Source organism: Macaca mulatta, chromosome X (genome assembly GCF_049350105.2).
Source record: "Macaca mulatta isolate MMU2019108-1 chromosome X, T2T-MMU8v2.0, whole genome shotgun sequence".
Lineage (NCBI taxonomy): Eukaryota > Metazoa > Chordata > Mammalia > Primates > Cercopithecidae > Macaca > Macaca mulatta.
The window spans coordinates 80,992,969-81,006,137 of NC_133426.1; the positions used below are offsets into that span (position 1 = coordinate 80,992,969).

Genomic DNA, 13,169 nt, shown 5'->3' on the forward strand with positions numbered 1-13,169 from the left:
TGCTTTATGAAGAAACAATCACAATGCACATGTGAAAGACTGAGTGAGTGACCCACATTTGAAGAGTGGTATTTTGAAAGAGAATAACTTGAGGAAGAAGCCATTAATGCAGCATTTTAAATACAGGGTAAGAATAAGATCTATGGTGGAGGCTTGGGCCACTTTGTCAACTTTCTTATTCACTTAATAAACCAATTATTAAACATCTACTAGGTGTTAGGCACTCTTATAGATACTGGGGATAAAAATCCCTGCCCTCATGGAGCTGACATTCTAAGAGCATGGCAGGGGCCTAAGAAAAACAGTCCCTGTCCCTCCAGCCTAAGAAACAGTCTAATGTCCAGTTCAGAGCCTCAGGGCTACAGAAAAGCCTTCAGTGATTTGATTTTTCCCTTTTGCACAAAATCTGTTTCAGCATTAATTTGACAATATGAACAATTTGCTGAGGCCCTTTGCAGATCCAAAGTAATGTATGGCATGTATTCAACAACAAGCATTTCATTCAACAAATTTCTTGCTTCTTTCTTTCTTTCTTTTTTTTTTTTTTTTGAGATGGAGTTTCACTTTTGTTGCCCAGGCTGGAGTGCAATGGCGTGATCTCGGCTTACCACAACCTCCACCTCTTGGGTTCAAGTGATTCTCCTGCCTCAGCCTCCCTAGTAGCTGGGATTACAGGCATGTGCCACCACATCCGGCTAATTTTGTGTTTTTAGTAGACACGGGGTTTCTCCATGTTGGTCAGGCTGCTCTCAAACTCCTGACCTTAGGTGATCCGCCTGCCTTGGCCTCCCAAAGTGCTGGGATTACAGGCATGAGCCACCACGCCTGGCCTTCATTCAACAAATGTTTATTGAGTACCTACTATGCGCTTATCACTCTGTAAATGTGGGGATAATGAATAGAAAAGGTATACAGAATTAAACAAGGTCGAGTTTCAGCCCTTAAAGAGCTCCCATACCAGAAAGAAATAATTACAAAGAGATCGGCCCCATGACACAAAGCGGGGGTTGCTCTAACAAATATTCTAACCCAGTAATGAGTGAAAATAGATGCCTAGTAAGTGAAATATTACAATTAGTGAGAAGTGCTTATGTGAGCTCTGAGGAGATACTTATATGGCCTAGGATATGGAGAAAGCTTCAATGATAAGGTGACATTTGTGTAGGACCTTGAAAGTAGAATAGATTTTTAGTAAATAAAAAGGGAGGTGAACGGTAAAAAAGTAAAAAAATGACAATTCCAAGAGGATAACTAAATGTTTGATAAATACATGAAAAGATACTCAACCTTTTAATCAGGGAAATGCCACACTGTCATCTGCTACCAGCATAGATAAAATGAAAAAGACAATACCAAGTATTACCAAGGATGCGAAGCAACTACTAGTGAGGGTACATATTGAACTAATCACTTTAGAAAACTGTCAACATCTACTAAAATGCAGATATGCATGCCTTATGACTTAGTTGTTCTACTCCTAAATATACATCCATATGTATATTTATGCATACATGTGTACAACATACATGCATTGTTGTACAAATGCATACATATGTACAACAAAAGACGTGTTTATAGCTGCACCATTCATTACAGTCAAACACTGGAAACAACACAAATGTCCGTGTCCATGTAGTACATTCCTTCAATGAAAAATATGCAGCAATCAAAATGTATGAACTACTGCTAGACACGACATGGATGACTCTCATAAACTTAATATTGAGGGAAAGAAGCCAGACACAAAAGATTACACAATGTTTGATTCCATATATAAAGCATAAAAATTGATACAACTAATCTATGCTATTAGGATAAGGAGGATGGTTACTGTTGCAACAGAAGAGGTTGTAACTGTAAGTAGGCAGGAAGGCGGCTTCTAGGATGCTGGTAATGCTACATTTCTTGATATGTTTGCTGGGATATAGGGATTGATTAAATGGGAGTGTTCCATTTGTGAAAATTGAGTGAGCTTACATATCCACTTTTCTATTTTTTTTTTTTTTTTTTTTTTTTTTGAGACGGAGTCTTGCTCTGTCACCCAGGCTGGAGTGCAGTGGCCAGATCTCAGCTCACTGCAAGCTCCGCCTCCCGGGTTCACGCCATTCTCCTGCCTCAGCCTCCCGAGTAGCTGGGACTACAGGCGCCCGCCACCTCGCCCGGCTAGTTTTTTGTATTTTTTAGTAGAGACGGGGTTTCACCGTGTTAGCCAGGATGGTCTCGATCTCCTGACCTCGTGATCCGCCCGTCTCGGCCTCCCAAAGTGCTGGGATTACAGGCTTGAGCCACCGCGCCCGGCCTGAGCCACCGCGCCCGGCCCATATCCACTTTTCTAAATAAAAGAGCTAGAAATAAAAAAGTAAGGAGCGAAAACAATCAAATGGGGAAATGTAAGTCTTTTCAGCAAATGGTACAAGAATAACAGGCTATCCATATGAACAAAATGAACCTCAACTGTTACCTTAAACCATATAGGAAAATTAATTTGAGATGGAACATAAGCCCAACATAAAAGCCCAGACATAAAATCTGAAGTCATAAAGCTTTGAGAGGAAAACATAGGAGCATATGACTTGGGAATAGGCAGATTTCTGTATTTTATTTTATTTTATGTTATTTTATGTTTAGTAGAGACAGTCTTGCTATGTTGCCCAGGCTGGTCTCAAACTCCTGGGCTCAGGTGATCCTCCCTCCTTGGCCTCCCAAATTTCTGGGATTACAGGTGTGAACCACCACACCTGGCCGAAGATTTCTTAAACAAGTCACACCCAAACAAGAAAAATTAAAAGACTAAATTAGACTTCTTTAAAATTTAAAATGTCTGCTCATCAGAAGACATTGTCAAGAAAATTACTATTGAGTTTGAGAGTTCTTTATATACAAATTATTTGTCTGATATATGGTTTGTAAATACTGTATTGTCTCCTCACATAATTTTACTCATGTATTTGTGTGCTCTATGTCACTTTCTATCCTGTATTTTAACTTTTTTTGAGACAGAGTCTCACTCTGTTGCCCAGGCTGGAGTGCACTGGTGCAATCTCTGCTCACCGCAAGCTCTGCTTCCTGGGTTCAAGCAATTCTCCTGCCTCAGATTCCCGAGTAGCTGGGATTACAGGCACCTGCCATCATGCCCAGCTAATTTTTGTATTTTCAGTAGAGACGGGGTTTCCCCATGTTGGTCAGGCTGGTCTTGAACTCCTGACCTCAGGTGATCTGCCCGCCTCGGCCTCCCAAAGTGCTGGGATTACAGGTGTGAGCCACCGCACCCAGCCCTTGTATTTTAATATTAAATATATTTCTTCTAAAATAGACAAACAATAGACTGAGAGAAAATTTTTGTAAAACATATCTGACAAAGGAATGGTATCAAGTATATGTACAACTCAATAATATAAAACAAACAACCCAATTTTAAAATGCACAAAATATTTGAACAGATGCTTCAAAAAAGATGTATGAATGGCGGGCCAATAAGGATATGAAAAAAAATACTTAACGTTATAAGTCATCAGGGAACTGCAAGTTAGAATCACTACACCCCACTAGAATGACTACATTTAGTTTTAAAAATGAAAATACTATGCATTAGTGAGGATGTGGAGTAACTAGAACACTTATGTATTGCTGGTGGGAGTGTGAAGTGGAACATCTTTTTAATTGGTTCTGGCAGTTTCTTACATAGTTAAACATACACCTTAACCTATGACCTGATGGTTCCAGCTCAAAAGAAAACAAATGCAAAAGAAATGAAAATATGTCCATTAAAAGACTTGCATATAAATGTTCTTAGCAGCTTTATTTTTAATAGGCCCAAACTAGAAACAACTCAAACGTCCATCAATTGGTGAATGGATAAACAAATACAATGGAATTGTATTCAGCACAACATGGATTAACCTCAAAAACATTATTCTGTGAAGGATCTCAGACTCAAAATGCTACCTACCTACTGTATAATTCCATTTATATGGAACACACACAACTAATACATAGTGGTTCTCTCTGTAGGATGAGGTGAGGGTGAATTTGACTGAGAAGGGGCATGAGAGAAGTTTCTGAGGATGATGGTAATGTTTAATACCTTGACAGGGGTTTGGGTTATATAGGTGTATGCATTTGTCAAAATTCAGCAAATATTCCCTTAAGATTGTGTATTTCAGGCTGGACGCGGTGGCTTATGCCTGTAAACCCAGCACTTTGGGAGGCCAAGGCAGGCAGATCACCTGAGGTCAGCAGTTCCAGACCAGCCTGGCCAACATGGCAAAAACCCATCTCTACTGAAAATACAAAAATTAGCCAGGCGTGGCAGCGTGCACCTGTAATCCCAGCTACTCAGGAGGTTGAGGGAGGAGAATTGCTTGAAACCGGAAGGTGGAGGTTGCAGTGAGCAGAGATAGTGCCACTGCACTCCAGCCTGGGCAACAGAGCAAAACTCAGTCTCAAAATAAATAAATAAATAAATAAATTGTATTTCAGTGTATGTAAATTTTAGCTCAAAAGAAAACAAATGCAAAAAATGGAACTCTAGTTAACAATATACATACACTCTTCCTAAGCCAGCGCTCAGCAAGGAGAAGACTATGTTCAGTTCAAGGGCCAAGATCGTGAAGCCCAATGGCGAGAAGCCGGACGAGTTGGAATCCGGCATCTCCCAGGCTCTTCTGGAGCTGGAGATGAACTTGGACCTCAAGGCTCAGCTAAGGAAGCTGAATATTACTGCAGTCAAGGAAATTGAAGTTGGTGTTGGTTGGAAAGCTATCATAATCTTTGTTCCCGTTCCTCAGCTGAAATCTTTCCAGAAAATCCAAGTCTGGCTAGTACACGAATTGAAGAAAAAGTTCAATGGGAAGCATATTTTCTTTATCGCTCAGAGGAGAATTCTGCCTAAGCCAACTCAAAAAAGCTGTACAAAAAATAAGCAAAAGCATCCCAGGAGTTGTACTCTGACAGCTGTGCATGATGCCATCCTTGAGGACTTGGTCTTCCCAAGCGAAATTGTGGGCAAGAGAATCCGTGTGAAACTGGATGGCAGCCACCTCATAAAGGTTCACTGGGACAAAGCACAGCAGAACAATGTGGAACACAAGGCTGAAACCTTTTCTGGTGTCTATAAGAAGCTCATTGGCAAGGATGTTAATTTTGAATTCCCAGAGTTTCAATTGTAAACAAAAAATGATTAAATAAAATATATATTCACAGTAAAAAAAATACATAAGTATTGGGGGAGGGATGTGTGCTGATATCTTCAACTTACTTTGAAATGTATAAAAAATAAGTGGCTGGATCAATGGAAAGGTGGATAGATGGACAGATATGTGATGAAGCAAATATGGGAATTTTTTTTTTTTTAATTGAGAAGGAGTCTTGCTCCGTCACCCAGGCTGGAGTGCAATGACACGATCTCGGCTCACTGCAACCTCCGCCTCCTAGGTTCAAGCAATTCTCCTGCCTCAGCCTCCCAAGAAGCTGGGATTACAGGCATGTGCCACCATGCTCTGCTAATTTTTGTATTTTTTAGTAGAGGAGGGGTTTCACCATCTTGTTGGCCAGGCTGGTCTCGAATGCCTGACCTCAGATGATCTGCCCACTTCGGCCTCCCACGGTGCTGGGATTACAGGCATAAGCCACCTCGCCCAGCCAGGAAATTGTTAATGGTAGAATCCAGTGGTGAGTATATGAGTGATCACTGTAAATTTCTTTTAATTTGTTGCAGAGGCAGAGGGAGCAGTTAAGAAAAAGAAGACCAAGTAGACTTGGGGACAGTGACGTGGGAGAGAGCTCTGGGAGACTTGGGCTTAAATCTCATTATGGGAGGTAGTCTAGGAACCAATTGGAGAGTTTAACAGTGTCAGGATAATTAGGGTCCCAAGGTGGCACAAGAGTTCGTACTTTACCCTCTCAACAGTGAAAAATCATCTTAGATTTTTAAGCTGTATATGACGTAATAGGAGGCAGTATGGCATGGAGAAATGTAGGCAGTTAGGAGCTAAGGAGACAAAGGTTCTGGTCCCATTCACAGTATGTCCTTGGGTGAGTCAATTAATATCTCTAGGTTTCAACAAAATGTACTCTTCTTCCTTTGTCCCCTCCTCCATCCAAAAAGAGGCCCTGGAAAAACTAAGTTTAATTAGGCACAGAAGGAACTTTGTAATTATATACCGAAGGAGAAAAATAAACTACCTCCTCCTTGTCCCTCCGCTCCACGCGACTCTCTTGCCCCTGCCCCTTGCCCCCTTGCCCGGATCCATTTGAATGATTTTTCTTGCCCTTTAACTGGCTTTCCTCATCTGCAGGATCAGCAAGTTGGACTTGAAACATGGCCCTTGGGACAGAGCATACTAGTTACTCTACTCCAGCTCAGCTACTGATACCTGATTCTAGATTTAAGGCCCAGCAATGTTTCATTCTTCTAGCTCTTGCTGTCTAGAAACTTACTGTGCAAGGGTCTTGGGGTTCCTCAGGCCCTAGGTCTGTGGCTGTCTTAGAGCCAGAGAAGTCACCCTTAAAGAGGTGGGCCAGGGTCTGAGAATGCAGGCACACAAAGTACACACACTACTAGCCTTTCCTCAGCTATCCTGAGCCCCACCGTGCCCCATCCCCAGGTCTCCCCTCATTGTTCCCTCCTATGGCCTGTTTAGCAGTTAGTGTCTACCGAAGACCTGGTACCAGGGGAGTTATCTTTCTGGATGTATATAATGACTGGTCTTTTTATTTAGACTGTGACTTCTTAGAAGGCCAAATGAGTGGGAAATAGGCAAAAGGGTATTGTAAGGCCAGGATACTTCCTAAATTGAAAAAAAAAAAAATCCTGCCAAATGCAATACCCCAAAGCTTTTACTAAAAGAAACCTCTCCAGATGGTGAGGGACTCCAGATTTTATCATATCTCTGGCACTTCACTTTCCCCATGAAGTTTCTCACTGGCTATTCTCCTTTAACTGCCTGGCCCCGGCATGGGCACAGAACCTCGTGCTCCTTAGAACAGATAAGACTAAGCTGAGGCCGGGCGCAGCGACTCACGCCTGTAATCCCAGCATTTTGGGAGGCCGAGGCGGGCGGATCACGAGGTCAGGAGATCGAGACCATCCTGGCTAACATGGTGAAACCCCGTCTCTACTAAAAATACAAAAAATTAGCTAGGTGTGGTGGTGGTCACCTGTAGTCCCAGCCACTCAGGAGGTGGAAGCAGGAGAATGGTGTGAACCTGGGACGTGGAGCTTGCAGTGAGCCGAGATTGCACCACTGCACTCCAGTCTGGGAGACAGAGCGAAACTCTGTCTCAGGAAAGAAAAAGAAAAAAAGAAAAGACTAAGCTGAAACACTAAATAAGACATTAGTAAAGAGAAGGCGATAACAGAAGGCAAATGAACACTAATAGCATTACAGAGCTAGATAACCTGGCTTCAAAGATAAGGCCTGCTCTCTGGGGCTAGCAAGTCCTGGTGTATAATAGGTGCCGAATACATATTTGTTAAATAAATAAATAACTATCCACAGTGGAAATCACACACTTCCTGCCCTCAAGGAGCTTAAGTTCTAGTGGGGAGACGTGTCAAAAGGGGCATTTTAATATAATTGTATAAGTGCTGTAATAGAGAAGTATAATGGTTAAAATCACAGACTCTGAACCCAGACTGCTATAGTGTGAATCGTAGGTCCTTGGGAAAATTATTTAACTTTTTTCCTTGTCAATTTCCTCATTTATAAAATGATGTCCCTAGCTCATATATATGTCTGTATGTTGTATCACTTTCCACAATGATTTGAGGTAATTACAAGGAAAAGTGTAGATAATTTAGATGTAACGTTAAGTAAATCCTTTTCCCTCTTTAGGCTTCAGTTTTCCCATCTGTAAAATGAGGAGTTTGGACTTTGTAGAAGGTTCCTTCCAGCTCTGATGCACTATTTTAGATTTTGGAATTGGACCAATGCCAAAGAACATACCGGGTTTTCTTTTCTCTTTTCAATAAAAGCTATCTTCAAACTATCTTATTGCTAACATTTATTGAGCACCTACTACATGATGGGTGCTGTACTAGGTGCTTTCCATACTTTACTTCTAATCCTCACAACAAACCTAAAAGATAGGCCTCATCTCTATTGTTTCTCGATGAAGAAACCAGGGCTTTATTACATCAAGTAGTGACATCAATTTATTTATCTACATATTGAACACCTCCTTTGTATAAGGCATCATGTTAAATGCTAAGGATACAAAAGCAAATAATGCTGATTCTATGCCCAAGGTCAGTCTATCAGAAGAGATTGAGATGTAGCAAGGGCAAAGCCCATCTTTATACTGCATCGTAACCATGTACCCAAGACACCTCTGTTCCAGTCCTACAAGGGTTCCACTTTTCAGAATGGGGAAATTCTTAGCACAATATTTAGCACATAATCAGCTTTCAATAAATATCTCTTAAATTATTTTTTATTTTTTATTTTTATTTTTATTTTTTTGAGATGGAGTCTCACTCTGCCACCCAGGCTGGAGGTGCAGTGGTGCGATCTCGGCTCACTGCAAGCTCTGCCTCCCGGGTTCACGCCATTCTCCTGCCTCAGCCTCCTGAGTGGCTGTGACTACAGGCGCCCACCACCACGCCCAGCTAATTTTTTGGATTTTTTTAGTAGAGATGTGGTTTCACCATGTTACCGAGGATGATCTCGATCTCCTGACCTCGTGATCCGCCCGCCTCGGCCTCCCAAAGTGCTGGGATTACAGGCCTGAGCCACCGCACCCGGCTGAAATTATTTTTTGAAATGAATTAATAAAAGGCTAAAATAATATTCATTAAATTTCTCCCTTGGATAGGGTCAAGAAACCAATACATCACACATTTTCTCTCACTTCAAGCTCTGCTGTTCTATACTACCCTCAGAGGGTTAAGTATTTTCTATCTCTTTCTTTTCCATAATGCTCCTGCTGCTTCCGTCATCTTTCCCCCTCTATGCCTGCTCTAATAATAGACAAACTATTAAGCAGACTGCTTCCTTGGCATTCAGGAAGCAGGCTCCATGCACATAGCCAATTGATTTGTTTTTAATGTACCTATTATTATGAATAGGCTTCTGGCTCAAGCTGAAATCCGGCTATGTCCAATATCCTTTACCCTCCATGCTTCCACTTTGGCCATCTAAAGGTGTTGACATTCGAATCCATTTCCCAGTAACGTGGGTTCCTATCAGTACTCTTCCTGATTACAGGTAACAAAACCAAAGCCTTCTCTGCCTTTGGACTTCTTTTGCCACTATCAGAGCATCCTGGCTCCTTCTCACAATCCATCCCACTTGGCTCTTGAATCCAAGGTGATGCTGTGTCATCAGAACTCTTAAGTTACTCTTATAAAGATGAATCAATAAAAGGAGTAAAGGATAGAAAGATTATGTACTCACCTTCTTGAGAATGCTCTCATCATCCCTTCTCAAGTAGTTAGAATGATTTAGGGACAGGGCAGGGAGATGATGTGAATGATCTAGTGAATTCCATTCCAGCCAGAAAATCCTATTGGAGAATAGGAGACGCCCAAAGCAAAGATGTGCCTTTTGCCTAAAATAGAGAACTTCAGGGATAGAAAGGACTTTCAGAGGTCATCTGGTCCATGGAATCCCAAGCACTAATCTGCATACCCATGACAGTCTGTGACATTTTCATCAGTGTGCTGACACCCACGAGAAAAATTGTTATCAACTGACATATCTTGAGAAAGGCTTTTCTGAGTAAAAGACTGTTCTTTCCATACTTTCTAGATTTTGATGTTAAAATATCATTTCAGTAATAACATGATAGTGAAGAAACATGTCTTTACATGCCAGAAAGTTGGCATTACGTTGGTCCCCAAAGTTTCTGGAGAAACTTTAGAGAAATTTTACTGATCTTTCAGATTGAAATTTTGGGGAAGCATTGTTTTGGTTTTCTGGTTTCCAAACCTGGCAGTGCATTAATATTACTAGGGGCCTTGTCCAAACTATGTATTCCTGGGTCTCACCCCAAGATATTCCAATTCAGCAAGGGTAGAGTAGGACCTAGTAGCTGGTGCTTTTAGAAAAGTCTCTAGGGGATTTTTATGTGCAACCAGGTTAGGGAACCACTGCTCTGCTTTACCCTCTAAAGTGAATAATCAAGGGCATAAGTAATTGGAATGATTCCATTGCGGGCTCATTTCTGTTAGAGACAGAAGGAAAGCACATTCTGTAACCTGCAATATGAATGAGAGACATCTGCTAGGGTTTTTCCAAGGTCCACAGTCAGACAAGTAAAATAATGTAAAGGGCTACAGAAACCATGCCTTACTTACTTGTGAGCATGAGCCAAGCTGATTAATCTACACATGGTAGTAGTATTCTCTAAAGATCTGTTGTTGATGATGTTTATTTATCAAGCATGATTTAGAGATTTATAGAGGAAACTTCATGCATCTTAAGACACTAGCCCTATTTCTACAACTTTACTCTCAACCTTGTCTCATCTTTTATATACTTCTATCTCAAAATGTCTTCACCCAATTTAGTAGAGTTACATTCAATAAATGGCAGTTATAATTATTAGTAGTTTCTACTACAATGTAAGCTCCATGAGGACAAGAACCATTGTACGTCCCCAGTGCCTAATATAGTGAATGGTACACATAGTTGCTTGATAACTATTTGGGAAATGAATGGCTGAGTGGTATGAGAAAGGCAAGTGACATGCTTCCTCAGTTCAAGACTAACTCTGCTATCTGTTTTGTTTAACCTACTCTGGAGAGTCAAGAAAGGTATAGAATCTCAACTGGAAGATAGTTAAGGGAATGGTTGGTGAAGGCTGAGAGACCAGCAGGTGCCCATAAGTCATGAAATGGTGGCTAACCAGTGTGTTGTAGCATGGTATGAAAGGGAGAAAAGGATGGGAAGAAAATGACAGGGAGTAATGCTAGAGTGGTTGAATATGAGCCTATCAGAAACAGGCACAATGTCTTTTATGTTTGTGTTTAGTATACAGTACAGAGCCTGACACATAGAGGTTCTCAGTAAATGATGAATGAATGAATGAATGAATGAATGAATGAATGAACAAATGAGGTTGGTCCCAAAGCACAAAGGACCTTTCATGCCTGGCTGAGGAATTTAAACTTGAAAGTCAAACGGAGAATCATTGAAGATTTGTAAAGTAGAGGAGTGTCATGATTAAAATAGTATTTTAGAGTTATAATTGACAGGATTGTTTGGGGGCCAGGGGGAAAGAGACAGGAGGCCACAGGCACTTCAGAACTAATTCAGCTCCTAATTCCCAATCTCCATTAACACTATACCATCCTTTCCTTTACTCAAGCAAAAAACGTCAGTTTCTTCCCTTTCTCTCATTACACAAATCTTTTCTGTCAACTCTACCATAACAATAATGGACAGAGATATCCCTTTGTCTCCATTTCCATAGTCAGTGCCCTATTTCAGATGATCAGCATTTTTTTTTTCTTTTTTTGAGACAGAGTCTTACTCTGTCATTCAGGCTGGGGTGCAGTGGCTTGATCTCGGCTCACTGCAACCTCTCCCTCCTGGGTTTAAGCCATTCTCCTGCCTCAGCCTCCACCATGCCCTGCTAGTTTTTGTATTTTTAGTAGAGACGGGGTTTCACCATGTTGGCCAGGCTGGTCTCGAACTCCTGACCTCAAGTGATATACCCACCTCGGTCTCCCAAAGTGCTGGGATTATAGGCATGAGCCACTGTGCCCACTCCAGATCATCAACTTTTTTTTTTTTTTTTTTTACTTAGTCTATTGGTTCATTTCCTTACATCTTATCTTTCCATGCCATCATCTAAACCAGCAGTCGCCAACGTTTTTGGCATCAGGGACCGGTTTCGTGGGAGACAATTTTTCCACGAAAATTGTCCCAGGGGTTGAGGGGGATGGTTTCAGGATGAAACCATTCCACCTCAGATCATCAAGCATTAGTTAGATTCTCACAAGGAATGCGCAACGTAGATCCCTTGCATGTGTAATTCACAATAGGGTACGCACTCCTATGAGAATCTAATGCTGAGGCAGATCTGACAGGAGGCAGAGCTCAGGTGGTAATGCTTGCTTGCTTGCCGCTCACCTGGTTCCTAACAGGCCATGGACCTGGTATCAGTCTGTGGCCCGGGGGTTGGGGACCCCTGATCTAAACTATCACCACAATGTTCTTTCTAAGATGCAGTTCTGATGTTATTCTCCTACTCAAAAATCTTCAGTGGTGATCTTGCATTATATATCAATAATAAAGCCTTTACCTCTTAGCATGGCATTTAATAACTCTGCAAAGTAGTTTGTAGATAAACTGAGGCTCAGAAAGGGAAAACAAATTGCTTAGGATCATACAGGCATGCAGTGGTAGAACCAAGGTTAAAACCCTGGTCTCCTGATGCCAGTGATTTAGCTATTATAAAGCACCTTCTAAAGAGGGGAGAAATGGCAGGTATTGCATATGTTACTAGAATGGTGAAATGGCAGTTACATAATTCTGTCTTCTGGGTGGGGCACATACTTTGAAACTCACACAAATGAGCAAAGATCCCTGTTCTACCTCTTACTAGCTTTGTAGACTTAAAACAAGTAACTTAGTCTCTTGGAGCCTGTTTCCTCATTTATAAAATGGGAACAAACCATCCCAATCTTATAGTAATGTTATGAAGATTATATAAGATCTCATATATAAAGGGCCTACCACAGTGCTAGATTCATAGGAGATTCTCAGTGAGGGTCATCACCCACCCATACTCCCATTCCAGTGATCTAAAAACCAGTTTAAATAGTGAGGGAAGTAGAATTAAGATAGTAGGAATCTAGATGGGTGCAAGATTCCAGGGTCTATTCCTAGTTCTGGGGTTGGAAATAACTATTTTTAGGGTCTCAATCAGGTTCTCTGCAAGTGGATACCAAACTAGTGCTCTCCTGGGGCAACAGGTGGTCATATGTATGGTGAGACCCCTGATCAAAAAGCAAACCTTAAGCCCTGGTGCTTGTCACTTCTCATAGCTGAAGCATTATGGATTTTTATTAAAATGCAAATGTTTCCTAGGAGAGGCAGACGCCATACATATTAACTTTCTGGCCTGATTAGCCTTCACTTCCCTCTTTCTGTGAGTAGAGTCTATGGCTCTGTGCTTTGAGCTCAAGGCATGCTCTGATGTAGGGGACCACCTTCCCCCAC

At 41.4% G+C, this 13,169-nt stretch overlaps 1 pseudogene across 1 annotated transcript; it reads left to right on the forward strand.

Annotated features, from left to right (window-relative positions):
• Positions 1–4,551: 4,551 nt before the first annotated feature.
• On the forward strand, positions 4,552–5,238 carry LOC703128 (small ribosomal subunit protein eS7 pseudogene; annotated as a pseudogene). The gene has a single exon (XR_013413135.1). The product of XR_013413135.1 is annotated as a small ribosomal subunit protein eS7 pseudogene (transcript).
• Positions 5,239–13,169: the final 7,931 nt, after the last annotated feature.